Source organism: Canis lupus, chromosome 29, assembly GCF_003254725.2.
Source record: "Canis lupus dingo isolate Sandy chromosome 29, ASM325472v2, whole genome shotgun sequence".
Taxonomy (NCBI): domain Eukaryota; kingdom Metazoa; phylum Chordata; class Mammalia; order Carnivora; family Canidae; genus Canis; species Canis lupus.
The window spans coordinates 24,136,587-24,163,970 of NC_064271.1; the positions used below are offsets into that span (position 1 = coordinate 24,136,587).

The 27,384-nt window shown below is 33.7% G+C and overlaps 1 long non-coding RNA gene across 1 annotated transcript; it reads right to left on the bottom strand.

Annotated features, from left to right (window-relative positions):
- Positions 1-1,176: 1,176 nt before the first annotated feature.
- LOC125753990 (uncharacterized) lies at positions 1,177-26,560 on the bottom strand. The gene is made up of 5 exons (XR_007407100.1): positions 26,075-26,560; positions 21,696-24,334; positions 20,175-20,228; positions 12,592-12,669; positions 1,177-1,405 (listed from the first exon to the last, which is right to left on the bottom strand). It is a non-coding gene; the product is annotated as an uncharacterized LOC125753990 (long non-coding RNA).
- Between the last annotated feature and the right edge of the window lie 824 nt (positions 26,561-27,384).

The window sequence follows — 27,384 nt, forward strand, 5'->3', positions numbered from 1 at the left end:
AAGGCCACAACCATTGTAGAAAGATCACAGATTTGGAATCAGACAAAGCTAAGTCCCACTTGTTGACTCTACAACCCACTTGTAATAACATAACTTTCTTAGCCTCAAGTTCTTTATCTCCAACGTATTGCTATGTTCCTTGTACCAGGATTGCAAGGGTTAAACTACAGAAACAACATATAAGAAGAACCAACCTAACTAAATCCTCACTTAATGCCAATTCTTTCCATTTCTTTCCGTAGTTGTAATACTCTAAATAGGATGTTACAAATGTTCAATGACACACTAGCTGAATTTAAGAAAAGAAATTATTTGAATTGAATATATTAAAGACTGTAGTCAGTTTTTCACGAGGGGTTTCTTAACAAAGGTTCCACCTCTCTTGATTTCACTGCCTTTGTTTGCTTGTTTCCATATGGTTCATACCAGATATGATTTTTTTAAAAAAACTTCAGGTTTAGCTGCAAGATTTATAAGGAGATAATCACACACAATTTGATCCTCGGCAGAAAATATAAAATTAAAATCACATTCTTAGCATTAAATAATTTTTGAGGGCTTTCTTTCACTAGTCATGAAATCCATATGTGTTTTTTATTTAAGATTTTTAATGTGATTGTAAAAATATACCTTATAAAGATTAATTGAACAAATCAAGATCACACGACAATGTAAATTACTTAGTGATGTTGACTTTTCTTTTTTTTAAGATTTTTTTAAAATTTAAATTCAATTTGCCAACATATAGTATAACATCCAGTGCTCATCCCATCAAGTGCCCTCCCTAGTGCCTGGCACCAAGTCACTCCATCCCTCCATCCTCCTCCCCTTCTACAACCCTTTGTTTGTTTTCCAGAGTTAGGAGTCTCTCAAAGTTTGTCTTCCTCTCTAGTTTTCCCCACTCAGTTTCCCTCCTTTGCAATCCCTTTCACTATTTCTTATATTCCACATATGAGTGAAACCATATGATGATTGTCCTTTGACTTTCTGTGAAAATTTCTTAGCAAAGTTTCCTCAACCAAAATCTATTTGAAGACCTCTCATATTTACCTTTGAAATAATGTCAAATATATTATCAAAATATTTTCAGCAATGAAGATCGGAATATAGATGATATACAAATACTGGAATTTTGAGGAATACATATCTGATTGAGACTTTATCATTTACCTGTAGTCCTTAGTGGAACTTAGTGAAACTTCACTGTGTTACCATCTGCCCTCAGCTTCTATCTAATAAACTTTCCTGAAGGCATAACACTTTTTTTTTTTTCTACAGAACTTACTGGCAATTGACAGTCTTCAGAAGGAGGAGTAACATTAGTTGCACTAGGAGACCAAAAAATACAAGCATCAGTTTAGGATCTGGAACATTTCTGGAACAGTAACAATTTCCAATAGTAGCCCTGACATGGAACAAAATACATAGATCATTCAGTGTGCTTTTATACTAGAACCACAGGAAATACTTCCCAGCCCCTGTGGATGCTCTTATGTAAGATGTAGTTCTACAAATATGGGCAAGAAGCCAGATGGGCTAACCAGAATTCTCATGTTAACATCAGATGCAGCTTTGCATATAAGGCTATTAATAGACATTTATATTTATTCCTCTTGCTTCCTTAAAACCAGACATTTGAGTGAAAACTGTGTCTTGGATGCACTCTCATCTATCACATTAAAATTTCTTTAATAGCTTTAAGTACAACTTTTCCAGAAAGACTGTCTTTGCAACATTTGACCTACAAGTCTAGACTCCAGGGGGGATAAAGTCCAGAGATGTACTTAAGTAGCACTTTGAGCCCAGAGAGACTTGACACATTAAACTAATAAAAAATGACTGTAAAACCATCTGTAAACATGAAGTGTCATATAAGTGCTTATTAATAAGCATTTTTCTTCAATTTATATTTATTTTTATTCCAAGATGCCTCTTAAAAAATGCATTATGGTTTATTGCGTATACTGTCTTTCAAACAAATTGTATTCAAGGTATTTTAGAGAGTTAAATACATGTCAGTGTGTGGCATAAATTATGGAAGGACACTTTGAATGGGAAATGAATTAGTGCATTCAGTCATAAGGGCAGAGAGAAATGGGTTGTGTAAGCGTCTGGCTTGAAATATCTAGACTCCCTGGAACCAACACTTCAAATCCCAGCAGGCCAGCTCTGTCCTTCATCCTTCTGAGATAAGAGTCCATTCAGTTTACAGTCTGCTGGTTTTTTGAATGATCCCTTGGAACAGTAGGCATGTCGGCTCTGTGTGAACATTTTACAGAGACAGGACAAGGGAAAAAAAAAACATTCAAGAGAATTTAAGCAGAACCGAAGTATCAGTTTATGCGGGCAATATCTTGGTAGTGAAGAAAGGCTAACTTAGAACATAGCAGGAGTGAGGGCTGGAGAAAATTCAAAGTTTTGAAAGAGGAAAGAAGTTAGTATGTGATTGATTGCTACTACTGACCCCCAGAACGGTTTTTAAAATGGGGAAATGGATTCCAATATAATGATAGACTTTAGAGCAGTGTGGAATTGACCTATGCTACCTAGTTGATATTTTGGATTGCCCTATGATTTTTTATGAAGCATTAATCTGAATCCATAATGAAAAGCATTTATTATCTAGACAAAACTTACGAGTATAAGGCAGAAGAATAGGGCTCTATAACGTAATAAAAAGGACACAAGTCACATTTGAATATGGCCTTTCTAAAGGAGAGCATGGTACTTCTAAGTGGCGATTTTCAACTTTCCCCAGCCTACAAAAACTCTGCCAAGTGTCAGAAAGTGGAATTTGAATAAGCTCATACAGGGGACTCTAATCTTTCCCAGATAATGACTTATGTTGAGTTTTCCCAGATTAATATTAGGGTTATGAGGATGCTTACAGCATAAATCAGAATGAATAATGGAGATAGCTCCAGTTTGCTCTTCCTTCACTCTGACACTCTCTACAAGTCCTGGTGGTAAATGAAAAGCTATGATAATCTAGGTAGATCTTAAAATTTTACCAGCGGATTTTGGCTCACTGGTGATTGTGATTGTTTAAGAAAACCTTATATTTTTTTCCTGAAAACTAGTATTTGATATATTAGTTTTCTATGACACCACCTTAAGCCTACCTCTTTGAGCTTCCACTATTTCTGAATTTCCACTTCTTTTTGCAAAGGGTAATAAAAACAATCTATAGTACTGAACAGGTGCTGTGCAAAAAGCTAGTAGGACGATCAACCTTCCTGGGAAGAGTAAATTCACAGAAATGAAATAGTAGCAGACCAATCTCTGGACTACCATTAAATACTTCACTATGATGCAGGTATTGTATGGACAATCCTGATGCAATGTAACTGTTGCTGTCTATCTCTATATGACTAATGAAGAATTATATTATCACACCAATAGATACCTTTCTGCCCTAATTTAATCTTTCACCCAGGCAAACCGTGCTCTTTTCTCAAAACTCAAGGCTCTCCTCTATTAAGAACTCACTTCTCTGGCTTACATCTCTTCCTATTGCTCTAGCAGTATCCATGTGTCCCTCTCATATTTCCCTATTCTTTATGCTATCATGGGGAAACTAATATAGACTTTCCTAAATTATCTGACTGAAAATTGCAAATATTTCCCAACACTGTGGTGCTGCCCAATCTTCTTTTTTTATAATGCTTATCAACTTCCACCTTACTATATGATTTATGTGTATATTTTGTTTATTTTCTATCTCCTATCACCATAGAGCATAAGTTTCATGTGGGCAACTATTTTTTTTATTTTTATAATTTATTTACTTTTATAACCAAGTATAGCATATGATAGCAGTCACAGGGATCCCTGGGTGGCGCAGCAGTTTGGCACCTGCCTTTGGCCCAGGGCTCGATCCTGGAGACCCGGGATCGAATCCCACGTCGGGCTCCCTGCATGGAGCCTGCTTCTCCTCTCTGCCTCTCTCTCTCTCTCTCTCTCTCTCTCTCTCTCTCTCTGTGACTATCATGAATAAATAAATAAAATCTTTAAAAAAAATGATAGCAGTCACAGAATATATTTGTAGAATGAATAAATATATGCATACATGCATAAATAAATGAAAAGTGTATTCAACATGTCTACAACCTGTTTTGAAAGATATACATTAGAATAATCTAAGAAGTAAAAAAGCAGTACATTTAAATCATCCTAATATCTGTAATACAAGTTCTGAGAGGAGACAAGGAAGAAGACTGAATCAAATCGTATAGAAATGTGTGGGGTCATAAGCAACTTATTACTGATTAGATTTACCACGTGGGAAATTCATTTGCTCTATGATCACTGATTTGCATTTTAACTTAAATGACAAATAATATCAATAGCTAGTAATTTTGAATTTTCAACTTGTGGTAGCTTTTTCTTAACTATTCACTGGGTCATGGGGATCCCTGGGTGGCTCAGTGGTTTGGCACCTGCCTTTGGCCCAGGGTGTGATCCTGGAGTGTGGGGATCGAGTCCCATATTGGGCTCCCTGCATGGAGGGAGCCTGCTTCTCCCTCTGCCTGTGTTCTCTGCCTCTCTCTCTCTCTCTCTGTGTCTCTGATGGATAAATAAATAAAATCTTAAAAAACAAAAAACTATTCATTGAGTCATGAAGTGCATTTAAGATACAGATTTCTTGGCCTTGTAGGCAAAATGAAGGACATATTTTTGATACAAATTGCAAAATGACAAAGAGATTAAACAGAGATAGGGGTTTCAACTATCTGTATATCTGATGAATATTCATTAAAACATAGTACTTCTTGTAAAATTTAATGGTTTAAAATACAAAGGGCTTAATCATGAGAACCCTAATTATATATTTAATTTTAGTTAGGCTGAAGTAACTGGTTTTTATAATAGAAGTGATTGATAACATGGAAAAATAAATGCCATTTCAGACTTTATGACCAAACAAAACATTACTGGAAAGAGTACAAGATGTGCCCTATACTATGGTGAAGTAATTTAAGAGTATTTCAATGAAAAGCCAGATCTCAACCCATAAGTGGTATTCTAAACAAGATACATCGCAATTTGGTTTGTCCTCAAATTTCAAGTTTCAAATGATCTTGAAAAGAACAATTGATTTAATCAGAGGATATCTAAAATAAATATGCTTCTTTATAGGGGATTTTTTTATATTCATTTAGATTTTGAATGGTATTCAAAACTATATTCACAAATAGACTAGTAAGCATAAAATCAAAGACAAACAGTAGAGTCATATGATTTATAAAAATACCAGAAGACCAACAATAAAGGGCGATATAAGGGAGGCCACTGGTAATTTAGAGAATGAAGAGAGACAAGGAAGACACTCAAACAAGTTTGGGGACTGCAGAGTAACATTCTTGGATTACAAAACAAGCAGTAGTTACAGATAAATCATATATCAATAAAGGCAGAGAACAAGAAAAAAACAAAATAGAAATTTTGGACGCATTATATTCCTTAAGTTTACTCTGCCAAGGAGAATGTTCTGCAGATATAAAAGGTGAAATGAACACTGATGTTAAGAAATTCAAGTCTGGATATGTGAGAAAGTGTAAGAGAGAAGTAGCTACTCCAAGGTATTCAGAGCTCCAAACTCAGAACAATTTTATCTACCTACTGAGAAAACCATTTGATAAGATTCCTGAACTATAGCTCATCATCTCCCACTTATCACCTCAGCATTTGAAAAGTAAACATGTACTATATGCTTTAAAGTCAGACATGTATTTTGCAGAGGATCCAGGGAAAAAGAATGGGTTATTTCCTGAGATACTCAAAGCGGTGGAAATAGAGTAAAGCCTGAGAGGTATGGCTGATAGAGTTATATATAATTCTCTTGGTGCAGTGGGCAGACTTTTGAGGATCTCCAATGACCCATATGCTGTGCAATTCTCTTCCCCTGAGAATGGGTGGGACCTATGAGCCATTTCTACGGAATGAAGCAAAAGTGATGGGATGTCCCTCCCAGGATTATGTTGCATTGTATGGTAAAAATGAAGGGATTTTGATGCAATCAAAGTCCCTAATCAGTTTATTTTTAATTAATTTAAAAGAATATTATTTTGGGTGGGCCTGATTTAATGAGGTGAGCCCTTTAGAAAAACACTAGAGAGTCCCTGAAATCAAAGACTCAAAAATTAGCAACCCTCTCACCTGATGTCTTTGAAAACAAGCAGTTATAAATTATAGACACAAGGAAATGAGTTCTGCCAACAATCCAAGGGAGTTCCTATGCAGATCTTTTTCAAATCTATTCTCCAGAAAAGAATGCACCTGACACCATGATTTTAGATTTGTGAACAGAGAACTTCATTAAGCTGTGGTCAGACTTCTGGCCTACAAAAATTTAGGTAATAAATGGATGGAGTTTTAAGCCACTACATTTATGGCAGTGAAAACAAATACATAGAAAACAAATACAATGGGTGCTGTAGATTGATTGTAAATTTGGCCAAATTAATCCCCTTCCTGAGTTTCTACCTTATATGCTGTGATTCTGAATAGCTTTCCATTAAGAAGTGGAGTTTATTCGCCACTCCTTGATTCTGATCTGCGTCTGACTTGATTTAATCAATAGGAGTCGTATGAGATTTTGTGCCATTTGCAAGTCTCCTATTTTTGTTTGATCCCTGCTTCTGTTGTGACAAGTATCAGATAGTCTACTGGAGAATGAATGATCATGTGGAACAGAGCTCAACTGTCTCAGCTGAGGTCAGCCTAGACCAGTCTACAGACAGCTGTCCGTAACATATGTAAGAAAGCCTAGCCAAGAGGAAATCTAAGTTACCAAGAACTAAAAAAAAAAAAAAAAAAATTTGGAAATTTACTTGACCAGAAACTCGATATTTGTTTGTATAATATAGTTGACAAAAAATTAAATGAGTGTAAGCAACCACAACAGCTCTGTACTGTCTAAATTAATATTTCTTATTTGGTTTTTAGAATGCATATTGAAGTAGAGTGCTCTGTCTGAGAGCATTGATAAAATTATTTTCCTCAAAAGGAGTGTATACGATGATGTGAGTTTGAAACCTTACTTATGGATAAATAGATTTTTTAAAAGACCTAATAAAGAAATATAGATGATAAAATTTCATCACATTTGAAGCTTTATTATGCAAAATAAATCTTCAATACTTGGTATTGTGGTATAGCTAAAGACCAAATTTTTCTCACCTGTGAATGGAAATTCACAGGGAAAAAGTTGTAGGTTCAGTTTAGAGAGTAATGTTCTGAAACACAGAGCATTAAAACAGAAACAAACAAACAAACAAACAAAAAGAACCCTCAGAAACAAGTGCTTTCTCAGTGGCTGGAATTTTTTCAACCCTGGGATTATTGCTTCTCATGCAATCACAGGAGCAGACATGTGGGATTACTTCCCACATGCCATTGTAGGACTGATAAACTGGACAGAGGGTAGAAAGATTTCTAATATTACTTCCAAGTTTTAGAATGTTTATTAGTTTGCATCTTAGAGTTTAACTATATTAAGATTGCATCTAATATTATAATTTATTTTTGCATTTCCTAATCTCTTACTCTTCTAGATAGCTTTCATAAAATTAGCAATAGAAGCTTAAAAATGATTTCAGTATGGAATTTTTTCATAAGATGTAATAATATTGCTGGGTCTGGCCATGCAAGTTTCATATTCAGAATATACAACAAAAATACAATATGCAGAATAGTTACTTACTTTAGGGTATGATTTTCTTTCCGTCTTTTTGAAATTCAAATACATAGAACAGACACTTATATTTTTAATGAACTCTAAATACAAAGAACAGCAACATGCATTCACATTACATTTTTAAGTAGAATAAACAGATCATGAATATTTATGTGGTTTGGAAAGACGCGTATTCCACACTCTGTATCACCAAACCAAATAATTATGCAAAGATAGTTTCACTTAAAATTACAAATGCCATATTTTAGTTTGTGTTCAACAGTTTTAATGCATATTGATAATGGAAGGAAATAGCATCTATTTAAAAACAATACATTTAAGTTGGAAAAATGCCATTACAGCATATTTTAAAATGTTAAAATGGCTGGAATTGTGTTAGGCTAAGAGCTAACAAAGGTCCAAATGCTGACTGATGTTTAAGAACAAGACATAATTGCCTCTTTTGAAGATAATATACTTCTAAGATTTAGTCTGATAAGTCCTTATGCTCTGGTTTATGCATTTATTGTGTTTAGCTTGTTCAGTTTGACCTGTACATACAACAAAGTGCACAAGGAACTCCAAATAGAGGTTATTATGAGTTAGGAGCAGAGTGACGTATCTGTAACAGAAAATCATGTGAATGGCAATTTAGTTCCTTTATCTTTTTCCAAGATGGATCATATAATTATTCTTCAAAAAAAAATTTGCTGTTAGAACATCTACATAACATTCTGCTAGGCGAATATGTTACTAGAAAGGAGATAAAGAGCATGCCTGTGAAATAGATAGTTCTTGTGTATGTATGAATGCATATATATATATATGCTTTATGTATATATATATATACATAAAGAAAAAGAAACACTTGCATTTTATATTTACAAATATGTGCTGAAATGAAGCAAATAGATACTAGTTTTAGAATGTACAGAGCTAGATGATGGAGAGCAACTGTTGCTGCTAACAAGAGCATGAACGTTTAAACTTACACTAAATGTTAACATTTTTGATCCTGAGAATTAAATGTTTTCAGATCCTGAGAATTAAAACTTCAGAGGACATATAAACCTAAAATATTCAAGTGGTTGAAAGAGTAATCTTTTAAATCATTTATTCATTGTAAAATGAAGGCATATGATCAATTTAACAAAATCTTCTAAGGCAAAATTCTCAAAAATATAATTAGAGTCAGACACATATCGTTAATTTTGGGTATAGTTAAACTTCACTTAACATCTATTTCCTCAGGTGTAAAATAGTTTAATATATCTGCTCACTATGTCTTTGGAGGCTACCTTAATTATTAAATGAACTGCTCTCATTAGGACAAATAGAAGATTAATATGCTATAAATACTTGATATTTTCATTATTGTGAAAGTCAATACCAAGAACACTGGTTCTGTAAACCCGTATAGTATTTTTGTCAAGTGCTCAGAGAAGATCATAAACAGAAAGCAGTAATCACAGAGGAAGAAGGAGCAAAATGATTAGATGTCTCTGTTTCAAGGAATATTGGGAAACTTGAACAAGGTTCCAAGCAGAGCCCTAACAGTAATATTTAAGAGATGGAAAATATGTCTCATGAGGACAGGAAAAGGAAATTGGAGTAGTTCTGTCTTTGAGATAGAAGAATAAAAATTGGTTTATTGTCAGGATTTTAAAGGCCTGTCAGAGTATGCCATTATTCTATATGTCCCCATTTAAGAAGAGAAATTGACATAAAGTAAGAGGTTTTGGATGAATATAAGAAAGATCATGCATGATAGCATCAATACCAAAGTGAAAAAATAGAGAGAGTAATCCAAACTTATTTTTTAGTCTGTTTATGCATCTACATTATCTATGTATCTATGTACCTATCTATCATCTATCATCTATCTACATCATCTCCACACATGGTTTGGAGATGTTTCAAACACAGATGTTTGAAAATCAAGAACTAAACCAGTTTTATCTCTGGAATTCCTTTAGTTCTATCACTTCCAGAGATAATAAATTTGTGATTTTTCTCTTCATATCAGTCTTTTTTTTACTAAATCAACAAGATAAATGGAACCTAAATTTTTCATTGTTAATGACTTCCAATTATAAGTACCTGACTGATTGTGTAGTATGGCTTGTAAAATATCTGATGATTTCACTAGTTTCCCTATCAGTGTTTTCAAGATTATGGAGTGAAATGGAGTCATGCAGAAACATGTTCAAAATATAGGAGGCACTCTATGTTAGAACCATTTAAAATTAAGTGAAAAGAATGAACATGATTATAAAGTAGAAAATATTATGCCAAGAATTTGTCTAACTTCTTTGAAAGTGGTTAAGGAAATCAACAGAATTTGAAATATGGGCTAAAATAGGATATATTATGCACTATACAGATAGTTCTGAAGTGATTTTTTAAAAATAATATATGATAATATTTTCCGTATTTGAAATTCAAAATTATCCAGTTCTGTCTTGATTGACTCAAAACAGTCAACAGACAGTCAACAGAAACAGACAATTCAGTTAAGGCAACTAATTGATTTGAGGAATTTTCATTTCAATAATGACCTTGAGCCTTTACTGCCTAGAATGCCCTCAGATCATGTCATGGGGCTCTAGTAAAGATCTATCGTCAAATCAATTACAAAAAGCAATGGAACATCTGATCCTTCCCTTGAAATTAACTAGTGAAAGTAGGTCAGCACACCTTCAAATGACACAATGAATTATTATGTTCTCAATGACCCAGGAAAGAAAGCACTAGTGATTGATGGGAGGTGATATTTAAATGAGAATTGAACATTTCTGGGATTAAACATGTAGCAATGATCAGAAAAGTACCAGAAAATTAAATATGTTAAAAGATTTTCCTTTTTCATTATAGCCAGAAAAAGTTTTTCTTCTCATTGTTTTCTATATCCACAACTATGATTCTGGGAAGGTGTTTATATATTGAGGTATTGCTATACTATTTAAAAGTACAACTGGGAGTAGAGCAGCTTTCTCAATTTTATTTTTATTATTATATAGAGAAAATATACAAAATAGTCTATCATATATTGCCACTATGACAATTCAACTAAATAAAATTAGAAAGATATGGTCAAAGATAACTAACTAATTTAAAGACAGTGATTGAATTTGCCAAGATGGAAATTAATATTATTTAGATAGCAATTCTATCCTGCAATTATAAAAAGTAAAACAAACAAATAATAGGTGCAACTGCCTCCTTCCAAAAAAATTTCAAGATTCCTTATTTGAATGATATTTTAGATTGTTATTATGTTTTTATATAGGCTCTGGGAGTCTTTTAATTAGGTCATCAAGCACCTAGATTTATTCTTAATGGTAAGTTTTAATTTAGAGTTTTATTTTTACATATTTGTAGACAATATAAAATGTCTATATACTTTTATTACAAATAACTATAAAATTTTAATTCAAATATTAAATTAAGGAATAATTTTGAAATACAAATTCTTATAATACTGTTGCCTACATAAAAACATATTCTTATGACAGCACTATGGTATTTTAGCATGTGGGCTTAGAAGTTAAAATTTTGCCCCACTCTTAATTTTGAATTACGTGGCCTTAGTTAAACTACTTATTCTTTACAACCTTCAGTTTCATCATAGGTAAAATGATATTGATGATAGCCATTGTCTCAGGTTTTTGTGAAGAAGGCATTAGAAAATGTATATAAAGTAGTTAGAGTCTGGAATGTGATAAACAGTATTAGCTCTGTGATGGTCAAAGAGTCAATAACTATTCCTTTAGTTATGTTAAATACTTAAATGCTCCTATTCAATTAATTATGAAGACTTCAAAGTGTAATACAGTATGGAGTTTAGTTTTCTTTTAAAATTTTTATAAAGTCATTAATAAGCCTAGCATGCTATTTTATGAATTTTTGTATGGTATTTAGTATAATATTATGACTTTGTTTATATTATGGGGTGACTGAATTAATATAGCTATTTGACACAGCTGATAGTATAAATTATTAACTTTATAAGACATAAACTATAACCAGAAAATGCATTCAAGTACCAAATTTCACATTTTTATGACCATGGGATTAATGAGTTTTCTATCTTATTAACAGAAACTCTTTAATGACAAACCACATAAGTTAGGCATAGCAAATACTATCTAAGTGTGTTCAGAGGTTTGTCACACTCACTTACTAGAGCAGACATTTTTATCATCTTTTGTTTCCGGGGTTTCTTGCATTTTAGCACTAGTATTATCGTATTCTCTGGGTAGGAGCAGAATGCTTAGATGAGAATAGACCCTCTTTCCAGCTTTTCCATCCTGTTTTTAAAAAGACCCAAGAAACTCTCAATTCAGCCTCGCTTTGTACTCAGCGTAGTCCCTGCCTATAAGAGCTGTAAGATGCTGGAGGGTGTCATAAAGGACCCTGTGGAGTGTTTTTCTCTTCAGAGATCTTAAAGGAAAACACAGCTCTTATCTTTATAGTCTTACTGGGTTAAAGGTCAAAATGGGGAAAAAAGCTCTTTAAACTCTCATGTGAAGAATCAGGAAGAAAGAGGAGTAAGGAGTGGAACAGTCTTCTACATAAACATGAAGTAACCGTGAGTACTTGCAATTAGGCACTAAACTGTAAATGTCTGTATGGAGTAGCAGTAATTATGATGAATGTGCAAATATGGAAGGGAGAAGAGTAGAAATTGACGTTTTTTTGTTTTTTTGTTTTTTTTACCTTTTCTCAAAGAAAAGGAATTCCTACTGATCAACTATTAAAGACCTAGCAATCTATTTAGAAAATGTATACATAAACACATACAACCTCATAATAATAAAATATTTTAATGATATTTAGCAGAGCTATGACAGCCAATACATAGCTAATTACTAGATGGAGTCAAAGGTCACACAGCAGTGCAGGTACTTTACCTTTCTAGGATAAGCTAGGAGGCTCCATTCGGAAGAAATGGGATTCAGTAGATAGCATCAATTGTAAACCTTTGTGGGCTGCAGGTAGAAATGAAGTTAAGCCTTAATATATTTCTGCTAAAATGAGGTTTCAGATGGCACTAAACAAAACTCCCTTTTGCATATACAGCAAAGTTAAAAGTGAGACAAAGCAGAGTGAACCCATTGAACACATTCTCTGGTCAACAATGGTTTGACATTAAAAAAAAAAAAACAGTAAAGAAGAAGGAGGATCTTGTGCTCCAGGATTGCATAAGACTGCACGTGGGTAGTGGGGACAGACTTAGAACTAGAAAAAGGTCAAGGACATTTTCACTGTCTTTGAAGTTTTTGTGTTAGTGTAGGTGGAGGGACTTAAGAAACACGTATTTTTGGTATATAGTGCTTAAAAAGCCTAATATGTCTGCAGGCATTATGGAATGAGAGTAAGACAGAGAAGAAAATTAACAAAAAATGAAGAACCAACGATGAAAGAAGCTGGAAGGGTTTTGGCTGAGAGACAATGCAGATTTATCAGTTTCTTGGTGAGGAGGAGAGTCAGAGACATGCAACATATTATTTGTAGTTTATCATATTCAGAATTTGGCTTAAGTGATCTTTAAACTCTTACTATCCCATTCCATTCTGTTTATTCTATTTTTTAGTTTTTCCATCCTAAGTGCTTAGCTATTGTCAATTTAGCATGTGATCTTCTTTAAAAAGTCACAAGTTAAAAAACACTACTGGGTTCATTTAGTGACTAGAATGGTCTAAACAGTAAACATATTTCAAAGCAGAAACTTGGTGAAACCAACTTTGTCATAGAGGTGTGTAGCCAAACCTATACTTCACTGTCATCAGCAGGAAGATTGAGTGGAGGAAACCACCCGATATGCATATAAGGATAACAGTTAAGCTAATAACTGGGCAAATTCAAGACCTAAGGTATCCTCATTCATTAGTTTCTTTTTCTGTTCTTTTCTATTTTTTTCTTTTTTTTTTCTTTTTTGAGAGAAAGAGCACCCAAGGGGCTGGGTAGAGGCAGAAGGAAAAGGATAGAGAGAGAATCCTAAGCAGGTACCACACCTAGCATGAAACCCCATGAGGGGCTCAATCTTGTGATCCTGAGATCATGACCTGAGCTGAAACCAAGAGTCAGATGCTGAACTGACTGAGCCACCCAGGCACCTCCATGTATTAGTCACCATTAAGGCATCACACATGTACTGGCATAAAAAAAAAACATATACTTATCTTGCAATTTCTCTGGGTCAAGAGTCCATGGATGGTTTGACTTCCTTCTACACTCAGGGCTTAATTAGCCTACAATCAAGCTGCCAGCCAAGGCTGTAGTTCTCATTTGAGGTTTGGGGTCCTTTTCCAAGCCTACTATTATTGGTAGAATTCTGTTCTTAGCAACTGTAGGAGAAGGCCCTCAGACCATAGAGGCTGCCCAGTTTCTTGCCATGTGATCTTTTCTACAACATGGCAGCTTGCAGGTTCAAGGCCAATGGGTGAACTTCCCCATTGCTTGGAATTTTTTACTCAGACAAAGCTTAGATTGTTTTAAAGGACTTACACGATTAGGTCAGGCTCACCCAGGAAAATCTCCTCTTTGATGAACTTAAGACAACTGGATGAGAGACCTTAATTACATATGTGAAATATCACCACATTCATCATTATAACATAACCTAATTGTGGAAGTGAAATTCTATCATAGTCACAAATCCTACCCATACTTAAGAGCAGGAATCTTGGGGTACATCCTAGAATTCTGCTACCACATTACAATATTATATATTATTGATGAACAGTGGTATTATGGACAGTTCTGGTAACTTCTTGTACTTATTTTCCTTCATTTCTATAGAGGTTATAATAACAGTTCTGTTTCATGGAATCATAAGGATTAGATGAGGGGATAATTGCAAAAAAGCTTGCAATAGGGCTTGAACATAGTGTTACACAAATACTTGCTAAAAAATAGAATAAGCGCTAATAAGCATTTGTTAAAATCAAGTATTTAAAATGGCTACTGGCACATGCTAAGCACTCAAAAATGTTATTTTGCTTTGATTTAAAAATATATATATTATTATTAATTATTGAAATGTTATGTTTAGACATAAACCATGGTTTTGGGTTTATATCCTAAGTTGTGGTATAAAGCTAAAAGTATAGTACACATTTTTCTTTATATTAATACCATGACTTATACATATAAGGTATTTGAAATTAGTACCATATATATTCTAAATTGCATACTATCTCAATAACCACATGATAATTAGGAATGGTGTGTTTGAAGAACTGATTAATTTTAGGTAATGATTTTCTAGTGCACAAGAGACATGGGCAGTTTTTAGTATAATTAGACTTTGAATGCCAAGGTCATGATCAATAAGAGTTAAGAGACCATTTACAAAAGCTTTACTTATGGAATTTATATAGACAACCAGATTTTTCTTTAAAAAAAGTCAAATCTCATCGTTAAATATATATCTGATGGGATTATTTGCTGATATTTCCATTTTTTAACTTTGATCAGTATTTTATGAGAAGAGGACTACTAATAATTTTTCAAGCAAAAGAAAAAATTTGGTTTTAATTTGACACATGTCAATTTAATTAATAATCAACAAAATGGCGTTCTAAATTTGCTTCAGATGGTAGTTCAATAACATCTATTGATTTTGTATTATTGGACTGAATATTGTCATCATTATTTCTGCATAGCATGCTTCTGGCAGGATTTGAATTATGCCGCATTACACAAAATTTTCTTTTCTTTTATAAAGTATATGTAAGAAATTGTCTTAGATGCTATCAAATTTCATATTGCTATGGCAACAATCTCTCAGTATATATTATGTTACATATGTATGTGTATACAAAACATTTCTCTAACACAATCTATAGCTGTTAAATTAATTCTTTTTCATTCATTCAGCCCATATGGACACCTTCCACCAAGCACTCTGCAGAATGTAATAAAGCTTTTATATGTGACAAATAAGATTAAAAGGGCCTAGGAATGTGACATTCAGTGTAGTCTTAAACATTATACTGAAGAGTATGGACATTTTCCTTTAGGGAGTAGAATGTTTTGACATATCCACATGGCCATCAAATACCTTGGAAACATTTTTGATTTCTTTCTTTCCCTTACATGCCATAACCCTATCTGTATTGGATTTACCTTGAAGATATATCCAGAATCTGCCTTATTTACCATTACAATTGTGACAACTAAGTACAGGCCACCTCCTATCTGCATTGAGGGTTCCCAATTAGTTTACTACCTCTGCCTCTGCCTTTGCCCACTTTCTATTTTCCGTATAGAAACCAACAAGATCCCCCCAAAACATAAGTCAAACCATGACATTCCAATTCGCTTCTCACCTCACGTCAGAGTGAAAATGACAAAGTCTTGACAATTGTCTACAAGACCCTTGATTGAGCCACTTAATCACTATTTTTATGAGTTCATCTGTAACATGTGTTTGACCATCACTCTCCTGCTCTTTGGCTACATAGAGGTCCTTGTGACCTTAAACATGGGAAGCCTTCTACTACTGTCTCAGGGCTAGTTCATTTGCTTTTCTGTCTGCTTGATATAGTTCTTTCTTTTAGGTCTATTAAATGTCATCCTCTTAGAGAGGGCTTCTCTGGACACATTCTATGAACTAGGATCTCTTGCACCAAGTTCTCTCTTTTCTTTATTATGAGCTGACATAAATCTGTTTACTTATTGTTTGTCTCCATCACTTCCCCAAACCATGATGCTAATAGATCAGACACTGTGTTTCATTCCTTGATGACCTCAGCACAGAGAATAGTGTTCTGGTACTTAGAAGGTGATAGATTTTTGCTGAGTTTTATTACAACTTTAAAAAATTGTGTGGCAGTAATATTAAAATTCAATTATATCTGATCACTTTTTTTTTTTGTCTGAGCTTGGATTGCTTTGTTAAGGTTTTTTTCTGAGATTCTGGTGCTGTTTTTATTTGTTTTTTATTGTTCTTTTGCTATTTTTACATGTGTGTATATGTGTGTCATGACCATTTTAATTGAAACTAACCTCTGGAAGAAAATATCTGGATTGAGGGAAAATTTTAATCTAAAATGTAAGGTGGGGCACCTGGGTGGCTCAGTGCTTGAGCATCTGCCTTTGACTAAGGTCGTGATCCCAGGGTCCTGGGACTGAGTCCCACATCAGGCTTCCTGAAGGGAGCCTGCCTCTCCCTCTACCTATGTCTCTGCCTCTCTCTCTCTCTCTGTGTGTCTCTTATGAATAAATAAATAAAATCTTAAAAATAAAATAAAGCATAAAAGAAGTTGAAAGCAAATTGGATTTTTCTTGGTTTGTACTATCTATTTATCAAATTGTTTTCTCCAATTGTTACTCTTTTCTCAGTACCAAATCTTCTCCTTTTCATTCCCTGTATTGACCCACTAACTGACAACTAATTAAAGTTTGGGAAGGGAAGAAATTTTTACATTTCATCACTACTCCTAAAGGAGAGGGATGGAAAACATTAGACAAAAAAAAAAAAAAAAAATCCTTACATCACAAAAAATTAGGAAAATGCTGGAACCTGAAGTGCAATTAGGAAGGGATCTGTGAAGTCTGGCCTTAGATGCAATGGGAGGCTAGAGCCCGAGGTGTGCCTTCTTAGAACTCCCGTAGATTATTATTTCTCTAAACTTGGAAGACTTTCTCAAGGATCACTTAACAGAGATAGAGTCTATTTCAGGACAAGCAGCAAATATCCCTGCAGAGAACCAGTTTAACTTTGAAGAAAAGAAGAAAGGTGAAGATATTGAATGAGACAAGCCAACCTTATATTATTTCTGTCTTCACCTACCCTTGTGGCCAAAGCAAAGAAATCAGAAGGCAATGATCCATGGCAAGATGGACAGCCCTTGCCCCTGTAAACCCTTACATGACAAAATGGGGGTTGGGGAGGAGATATATCTGCCCAGGTAAAGGAAATTCCACACATAGTCAAAGTTTGAGAAAAAACATCATTGGCTAGAAGCTGCAAGCTACCCATTTCAAAACTCTCCACCAAAAAATAGCTATATCTAATTGCATTAGTTTTCCATTGCTGCCATAATAAGTGGTCATAAACTTAGCAGCCAAATTCAAATTTATTATCTCATTATTTCTATAGGGTAGGTGTCTGAATAGGCTTGGCTAGGTTCTCTGCATAGGGTCTCACAATGTTGAAATCAAAGTGTGGCACTCTTAATGTATGTAATTGGAAGAATCTACTTCCAACCCCGTTCGGGTTGTTGGTTGAATTTAGTTTCTTGTAGTTCTAGGACTGTGGCCCATTTCTTTGCTGGCTGTCAGCTAGGGGCTGGTCTTTGCTCCTCTATTCTTTCTCATGCTTTCCCTGTGCCCGGCTGCAACAATGGCAGATGGAGATCCTCTCACACTTGAATATTGCTGCATCTCTCTGCTTCCAGCTGAAAATTGTTCTCTGCTTTAAGGACTCATACACTAACATTAAATCTACCTGCAGAATCCATAACAACATCCCTATTTGAAAATTGCTAACCTCACATCTGCAAAATTCCTTTTGCTGTATGATGTATTATATTTACAGGTTCCAAGTATTTGGGAACAGCCATCTTTGAGGGACCATTCTGTTTACCACAATAAAAATTGTTAACATAACAATAATACTTCTATAAATAGAATGTAAAATCAAAGAAGAAAAGGAATACAAGCTTAAAAGAAGATAACCTGAAAAATCACACAGGGAAACTGGGCAAAGGTTCTGATAATGATAGTTCTTCAGTCTCAAAGAAATAGTAGACAAAAATGATCTCCCTTAAAAAAAGGAAAAGGCAGAGGGTACATAGATTGAAAAATTATGTCATAAAACAATAAGTTGAAAAGAGGCTTAACAGAGCTTACCAAAGGAAATAAAGAAAAATTAAATTATTACAAAGATAAGGGTTATATGTAAAGCAACAAACTGTACAGATATGACTGTAAACGTCACAGAAAACAAATGAAGCATCAGAAAGAGACCTGAGATAATTATTCAAAACAAAAGGAAACTAACAGAAAAAGTAATTAAAAAATTAAAATGTATACAAGAGAGATAGAAAAGTCAAATAGCTTGAGTAATTAGTTATTTGGGAGACTGAAGTTAGAAAGTAATTAAAAATATTTTAAAAATAAAATGGAAGAAAGGATCTTCAAAGGGACCATGACAAAACCAACTTCAGAAGAGACTGCACATGTTATAAACGTTGATGGAGTAAATGATCTGGGATGAAGGAAAAGGTGGAGGAAAGGCTACTAGGTTGTCCAATAGTGCTAATTTCCTCATCCTATCTTTCATAGCAGGTGGTCACATATCTTTAAAACATATTTCTTTAAAAACAATGATACTGAACTTAATAAACTTAATATTTTTCATCATCATGTAATCTTAAAGGAAATAAAGACGTTTGAAAATCACCTCTATAGTGGTTAACAGAGACAACAACTCATTTGAATTTCAGCAAAAACTTTAGCATCAGTTTAGTTTATTTTTCTTCAGTTAAGTTCATATATTTAAAATGTCATTTGTATAAACTGTATCTATTACTTATCCAACTGTTTAGCCATCTTCAATCATTTTCATCTTCTGTCTAAATATGGGCATTAAAGGCTGACTTGAAAACCTACTTACCCTAAATTAACCATGGTGAATCCTGGTTGATGAAATTTGGGTACACGTGTAATATTTGTAGTCTATCGGATTTGAATTAAATTATGAGCATACATACATCTCTTTAACAAATTAATTATAATTAAGATTTTATTCTTAAATTTGCATTCATCTTCTTATTTTATGCCTTAACCCTTGCAAAGGCAGACCCAACAACACTCCCGAGTGTCTTCCAAAATCTATATCCAGAAATCAATGGGGACTATGTTAGCATATATCTGAGACGGGAAGTTCTATTTCTACTTCTGGAATGGACCAGTTCCAGTACTTTCTCCTCAGTAGAATGACTCACAGGCTGAATCTCAGAGAGTTGCAGACAATGTGGTTATTAGCCAGAACAGACAGCTTTTCTAGACTTCTTTATCTGATGACACCAGTCATCAGAAGCACATATTACTTCTGTTATAGGATATATTTCTTCAGGTTCCCAGTAGTCCCTTGGTATCTGTGCCTGGTGAGACTGAGTTTTACTTCCTCTAATAGCTTCTCACTACGATATGTCTGTCCCCTGAGCCTTCTCTATATGCACAGAGGTTCACATGCCGCCGCCCTGTTATAAACTATACTGTTTACTGTATAACTCTGCCCTTTACTATACCCCAAAAGAGAGGCTCATATTGCATTTATGTAATAACATTTTAGATAATAGGATTTTGGAGGCTTGTGAGTAAAATTCTCAATAATTAAAATTACTTCCTAAATAGGTAATGATCCAGTGGGCATTATTTACAGAAACTGGTTTGTAAAGGATAATAGCCATAGGAAGCAGTGGCAGTCTAATTCATTTTTTTGTCAATCTAGTGGAAAAGTAAATTTTGTAATTCTCACCTTTATATTGTATGATGATCACATTTTGACTCTACAAGCAACTTTTTTGAAAGGCTAAAAATTAAATTATAGAGGTAACGGAAGTCACAATAACAGCATAATTACCATACTAATGAAATCAGTACCAATTATTAGTTTTAAACAATATCCCCCCCCCCTTTTTTTTTACAAGTCTCTAATGGATGGGGAACAGAGGCTAGCTGAGGACAAAGCACAAGCTCACACCCTGCAAACACCCCCACTCCTAGGTGGGATATGTGTGACATTGTTCAGGCACTCCTGGCTGCCTTAAAGCTAAGAAAAAGGAAGAACAAATAGTTAACTTATAGAGATTATAGTCCTATAGACATGAGTCTCTCTCAGTTTACAAAATGTCTTAGTGATTTACAAGAAAAAGCATTCTTGTCAGTAACCTAACTTCCAGAAGGAAAGGCCCAGTATCTTAATGTTAATTCTTTACTAGAGGGGAAAACAACCTTAATTTGATAATGACAAGGCTTCCAATATCTTGTAGGTCCTCTTTAGCATACAAAAATTCTTTTGAAAAAAAAATTCTTTTGAAAACCTCTTTTTTCCTTACCTCCTTCAACTCCCAGGAATATAATCAGCCACCCCTCACAAGCTGGGGGCCGCAGCTCTTCCTGCCCATGGATCCTATCCCGATGCTTTAATAAAACCATCATTTTGCACCAAAGATGTCTCAAGAATTCTTTCATGGTTGTAGGCTCTGGACCTCACCCCATCAAACCTCACCTATACTCTAAAACTACATCACAATCACCAAATCCCTTCTACCATCAAACTCATATATATTAATATCATTCCCAAAATGTCATTAACTTTAAAACTTATAAAATAATTATGTCTATCTCAAAATAATGTTTTGCAATGATTTTACATTTCATCTTCTTATAATGAACTCCAATTTAATTGGTTAAATAATTTAAAGTATAAGTAAAAAGGCCTCTAAGTACATTTCTTATAAAAGAAAAATGCTTCACAGCCAAGTGCCTGAGGATGTTTTGTCTATTCCCATTCACAGTGACATACAACAAAGAAACTGTGCTAAAGGAACAGGGTGCATCTGCAACACCAGTCATCAAAACAAAACATAAGTCAGGGACCTGAATTATTGTCAGACTTCTGCCACTTGTAAGTCACTTCACCTCTCCAAGCTGTACATTCTCCTCTATAAAATGTAAGGATGGAACCACGTGAGGTGAAGCCTGACATTTCTTCTAGCATTACAATTCCATGAGTTTTCATTTAATCATATCGTCAACAAAGGGGGAGTCCACTTATATCATGGAATAGCATCCTAAGTTATTGGTTAACGACAATGGGAAAGAATATGTGAGGGAGTCTCAAAGTCAGAAATCCAGCTTTTGTTTGTTTGTTTATCATAAAAATGGGACTCCCTGGGAAATTCACTTAATTTCTTTTCAGTTTCAATTTCCATATTTATAAATGGAACTTTTATACTAGAGGAGAACCAAATGTATCTGCTTGACTTTTATTTACCATTGTTTATCCTTGTGTCAACAACTGCCACCTTCAAGGATTCTATGGACTTCACATTTTACCTTTCCTCTCCAACACCCCAATTTCCTGTTCTTCCTGTGTGCCTTCATTGTCCCAGCAATGTCCTGGGAAGTACACAAAACCAGTGAGTAAGTATCAAATGAAGTCTGAGCTCTGCAAGAGTGGAGGAAATGTTATTTGCAGATAATAAAGCAAAACATCGATATTTTTTAATGCATAGCATTTAAGAGAACATTAAGAATTAAAGTAAAAAAGGTATCAAATAATTCAGTTATTGTTTTCTGCAGTTATAAGTTACTTGGTTTAAAGAATTCTTCCTGGATATTGTTTCAAAGGATCTAAAGTTTTCTCAATTTGGAAACCATAGGCATGTCTAACTATGCTTGCCATTTTCTACATAGGGCATTTATATATATATTTAATAAATACACATATGTATTTATATGCCACTTTCTACATAGGGCATATATATATATATATATATATATATATATATATGCATTTCTTAAATATCATTTTATTTCCCAATAAGCATTATTGAAACTGATGTCTAATCTTCTACTTCACATACTGATTTATGGAGTTTAATTGTTTTTTGTAAAAATATTATGGTTGATGTTTTTAAATCAAAACATTGAAATATGTTTTGTATGCAGTTTATTCAAAGGTTAAGACCAGAAAGGTGGCTCATTTTCTAACATTTGCATTTTTAATGTGCTTTTGGTACAATTACATTTATTTCATATGTCTTGAACTACTTACTGTGCAGTCTATCCAATCCAAATTGAAAGCTTTTATAAAACAATTGAAATCACAATATGTAGCTAAAAAAATTGGGCTACTTCAAATTTTATTAGCTCTTAAATTTGGAGGTGATCAGGGTGTGAGCTTGTGGCATAGAAGATAATTTAAAATTATTGAAACACTTCACATATTTTTAAAACCACTTCAGTTGGGGAAATGATGATGTTTGGAAAATGTCTATGAGGGTGTAAAATTATCAGAGAGCTTAAGTGCTTCAGTGTGAAAGTGATCAAGGTTCTTTGCTTGCACATCACAAAGCAATTGAAAATTACTGAAGTGCTTCAAGTGGTTCATGTTTCCAGAAGAGTTTGCAGTCTTTCCTCAGAGTGCTTTAAATTTTTGAATGTCTGAATAATTCCAATATGTTGCACGCGCACACACACACACACACACACACACACGGTCTTGATTATCAGTTTAGAAGTCAATGCAAATATTGAACTTCTAAGCTACATCTAGCAAATATGAAGAGATTGGAGATCGTTGATTTCAAGCGGCCAGAATAAATTCATGAAGCCAGGTCTATGTTTGAAAATTGCAGTGTAAAATTTGGCTGTTCTTCAGAAAAATGAAGCTGGAGTGGAGAGATTGGGGGGCAGGGAGGAAGAGATAATCATATTTTTGTTTTGCTTTGCCTCTAGGTAATACATCAATTTCAGTTTTTAAAAAAACTAGTCAGAATTCAGGTTTCTTATAGGCAATTGCAAAATTGGTATTAAAGAATATCAAAATACAAACAGTGACTTGATTTGGGATCCTAAAGTATAGAATCCACATCTGATTTTTAAAGTTAGTAATGAAAAGCAATGTAATTCTACAATTGTTAATGCAGAATTCTAGAATGATTCCAACATCATTTTTGGCTTCAGCTTCTACTGGATTAGTACATACTCAAGCTACTTGATTTTAGGTCATCTATCTCATGCTTTGAGCATATATAGTCTGATATATAGCCAATCAGCCAATTGATTGGATACCTGTAATATGCTAAGCACTCTACTGGGCACTGCAAATATTATAAAATACAGACAGAATGACTGCCCTCAAAAGCTTCAGAGTTAGAAAGACTTTAGAAATTTTACAAGGCTGCTTTCCTTTACAAATAAGAAAACTGAAACCCAGAGAAATAACGTTACTGGTTCATTGTCACAATCCTAGTGTAAGAAGCTGAACAAAAGCTGGCCTTTAGTGGTAATGACCTCTCCTCGGACTAACATCTTGGGAATTCCACTTCAATTTTGTTTTTTCTGACATTAGTAAATTTTTGAAGTCTGTGAGGAGATAAGGTCAAAAGATTGAAAATCGGCAGAATCAGAATACTGATAATTAACTAGAGATAATTTGACTTCAGTTTTCAGCCAAGAGCATTATGAGTAAGTAATATAAACAAAGTACATCATAGGTAATTTAGAGTCATTGCTCATACCTGAATGTCTGACTATGCACAGTCAGGTAATATGGATTAGAAATCTAATAAACTAACAATCTAAAAGTCAGGGGATGTATAAATGCATATTATCATCATAAGAGTAAAATTCTGAAAAAAAAACTTCCACAAAATTTATATTCAAAAACAATATTAAGAAAATTATAATAAATAAATAGGAAAAAGGTTTGTGATACACTCCTAAATAACTTTAGTTAGAATATCATATATTTTTCAGGATGCCTGGATGACACAGTTGCTTAAGCTTCCGACTCTTGGTTTTGGCTCAGGTCATGATCTCAGGGTTGTGAGACCTAGCCCTGCATCAGGCTTTGCGCTCAGCATGAAGTCAACTTGAGATTCTCTCTCTCTTTCTGCCCTCCTGTCTCTGAAATAAATAAATAAATAAATAAAATATTTAAGTAAAAAAGAATATTATATATTTCCAACCAATAGATGTTTGTTAGAATATAGAAATATATCATAGATGTAATCACATACTCATTTCAATGACTATGTATTTACAGTATTATTTTGTATATCTGCATCCAAAATTACACAAAGTAACATTAGATACTCTAATTTTTAATAAGATAATTCCATTTAAAATGACATTTTCATGTAAAATATCTTTTTTTATAAATTATTCTCATCTTTTAAGAATGAATTAAGAATGAATTAAAACAAATGCTGAAATATCATAAGTAGGAAAAACTTAAAAGAAATATAAAATGCAATGTTCAAAATAAAGTATTTGATTCAGACATAATACAGAATATAAAGACAAAAAATAAAAAGGGAAGTTTCAGAGAAAAGAGCTTTTCTCTCTATCAACTTAAATATTTGGATCCCAATTCTTGAGAGCCAACAATCATTTGGCTAAATATCTAAACTTAACAAACTTTCATGATAATGTAACTCCATAAAAACAATTGAAAAGTGAAAGTCCATGGTTTCTAATAATACAAAATCATTTGTATAATCATAATACTAAATATAATTTCATTTAATTACTGACTACCTTCATGTAATCATTGCATAATAATGATTTTCTGCAAAAAGTTTCTTGAAATATTTCATTCCATTTTGGAAGACTATTTTCTGGCATAATGGTTTTTCCAAGTTCAGTCTCACTAAATACTCTACAAATTATATTTCAGTATTACACAGTAATATGACATATGGATTCACATGAGAAAAAAGACATTCATTATTATTTTAGATAGATGGTATGGTAGAAAGGTATACCTAAACAAGGTAAGATAAAACAATAAGCCAAGAAATACTGTTAGGGCAAAATAAAAGCTAAACACCAAAGTACTTCAAATACATAGGAATATTCCCTGCACACAATATGCTGCTTCACAGATGTCCTCTTAATCCCTGTTGCTTCACATACATAAAGAAAGCAAAGAATTTTGGATTTATTCAAATCTAGCATGCAATTCAAATTTGTTCTTTATGAGATGCTCTCTCCTTATAAGATGCTCATCAAAAGCATTGAGGAGCATGACTTAGCCCAAAACTGCAAAGTTGAAACATTACTTCATGCTGAAGCCAACATACACATTAAACAAAAATGTGAAACTTGCCAATATTCCTAACAAGTATATGATAACTACAGACACAGGGTAAAACATTATTTGTAGAATATCACTTCAGTCATTAAAAATACACGCGTAGAAAAAGACTAAGAGAAATCTTATCTTTAAGCATAGATGGGATTTTTAGGTGGGTTTTTTTATTTTTTTCTATGTTGGAATGGTGCAAAAATGCTATCTTTAAATATGTTGGACAGGTAAAAAGCTCTATAGTAAGCTACAGAAATCTTGATTTAGGTTGGCACAGAGCCATTAATTAAAACCTTTTTTATATGAATGATCAATTGGCTTAAATCCTACGTGACAGTATTAGGACTCAGCTCACTACAGAAGCCCAAATAGAATCCCATGGGAAGTTTTGTGAACAAGTTTTCTGTAATCAAGATGTACCTACTTCACTTCACATGTGCACCAACTAATAAAATTTGGTAAATGTTAAGCTTAAAAGCAATTTTATTGGTTTATTTAGAAGGTAAGAAAAATACTTCATGCACTTGGCTCATTCCAAATAACAATCCAACAGATACCTTTGAGAACGGTTCATTTCCAGACAATGTTCCAGAGATGAAAAGAAGAAAATGTGGTCCTTTCTAGGAGTTTATGGTTTTAGAAAAGAGAAAGGTATAAATATCACAAATATATGTTCTCTGTGTGTGTGCAGTATATATTTAGAGATAGTTGATACATAGAAGCTTTATACATAAAAGTATATGCACTTAATAATATGTATGTCTTTGTGTACATGTGTATGTATATTCTATGCATATTTACTTTTTAGATAAGTAATAAATCCAATAAAAATATATTTGTATTTGTCAGGACTTATCAAGTAATTCAATACAGTACACTTTTAACATAGGTGCCTGAACTTTGTAAAATAGAGATGGAATTTGAATTTGAGTCTTCTCTATGCTTCTGGGGGAGGAGAATTTAGTGATGTTGTCTCCATATCCCTAACAGTGAAAGCATGATTGGATTTGAGCCTTGATGCTGACATTTATGTGTCTTTGACAGTAAACATTTTAGTTCACTTGGCTGAGGCTTTCTTTTCTCATCTGTATGCTAAAGACTTATTCCAAGGAATAAATGAGATAATTAAATAAGATTAAATAAATTAATCTATTGGCACAGTGTCTGACACATATTAACAGAGTAAGTGCTCAATGATAAACCTGTCTGTATATATATGAAAAAAAAAAATTCCAGGTGTGGAAAGTCAAGTAAAATGGCTTCTGGTCACACAGCTAAAAACTGATAGAGTCTGTGAATCCAAAGCCCATGTCATTTCCATGGCAACTTGGAACTTCTAAATGTTTAAGACTAGAGTCACCATTATCCTTCCTGGATTCCATGGGATATAAACAGTACTGTTTATGTCCTATGGGTCAGACAGTATTCTAAGTATTTTATATGGGATTTATTAATTCTCTGCAATCAATATTTGATCTTGAATTTGAAGTTATGTCATAAATTTTATCTTTTTTCTATTCTGGTTAAAATTTTTAATGATTCTGATATAAAAATAGTAGAGTCAGGAAATTTAGTTTTCTATGCAGACTCTAAAATGAAAATGTGTGGGAACTTTCTGACACTCATTCAAATGAAAATATGGATAATATCCTGCAAACAAAATAACAACTTACTAATATCTTGAAAACTATAGGGAACCCTGGGTGGCGCAGCGGTTTAGCGCCTGCCTTTGGCCTGGGGCGCGATCCTGGAGACCCGGGATCGAATCCCACGTCGGGCTCCTGGTGCATGGAGCCTGCTTCTCCCTCTGCCTGTGTCTCTGCCTCTCTCTCTCTCTCTCTGTGACTATCATAAATAAATAAAAATT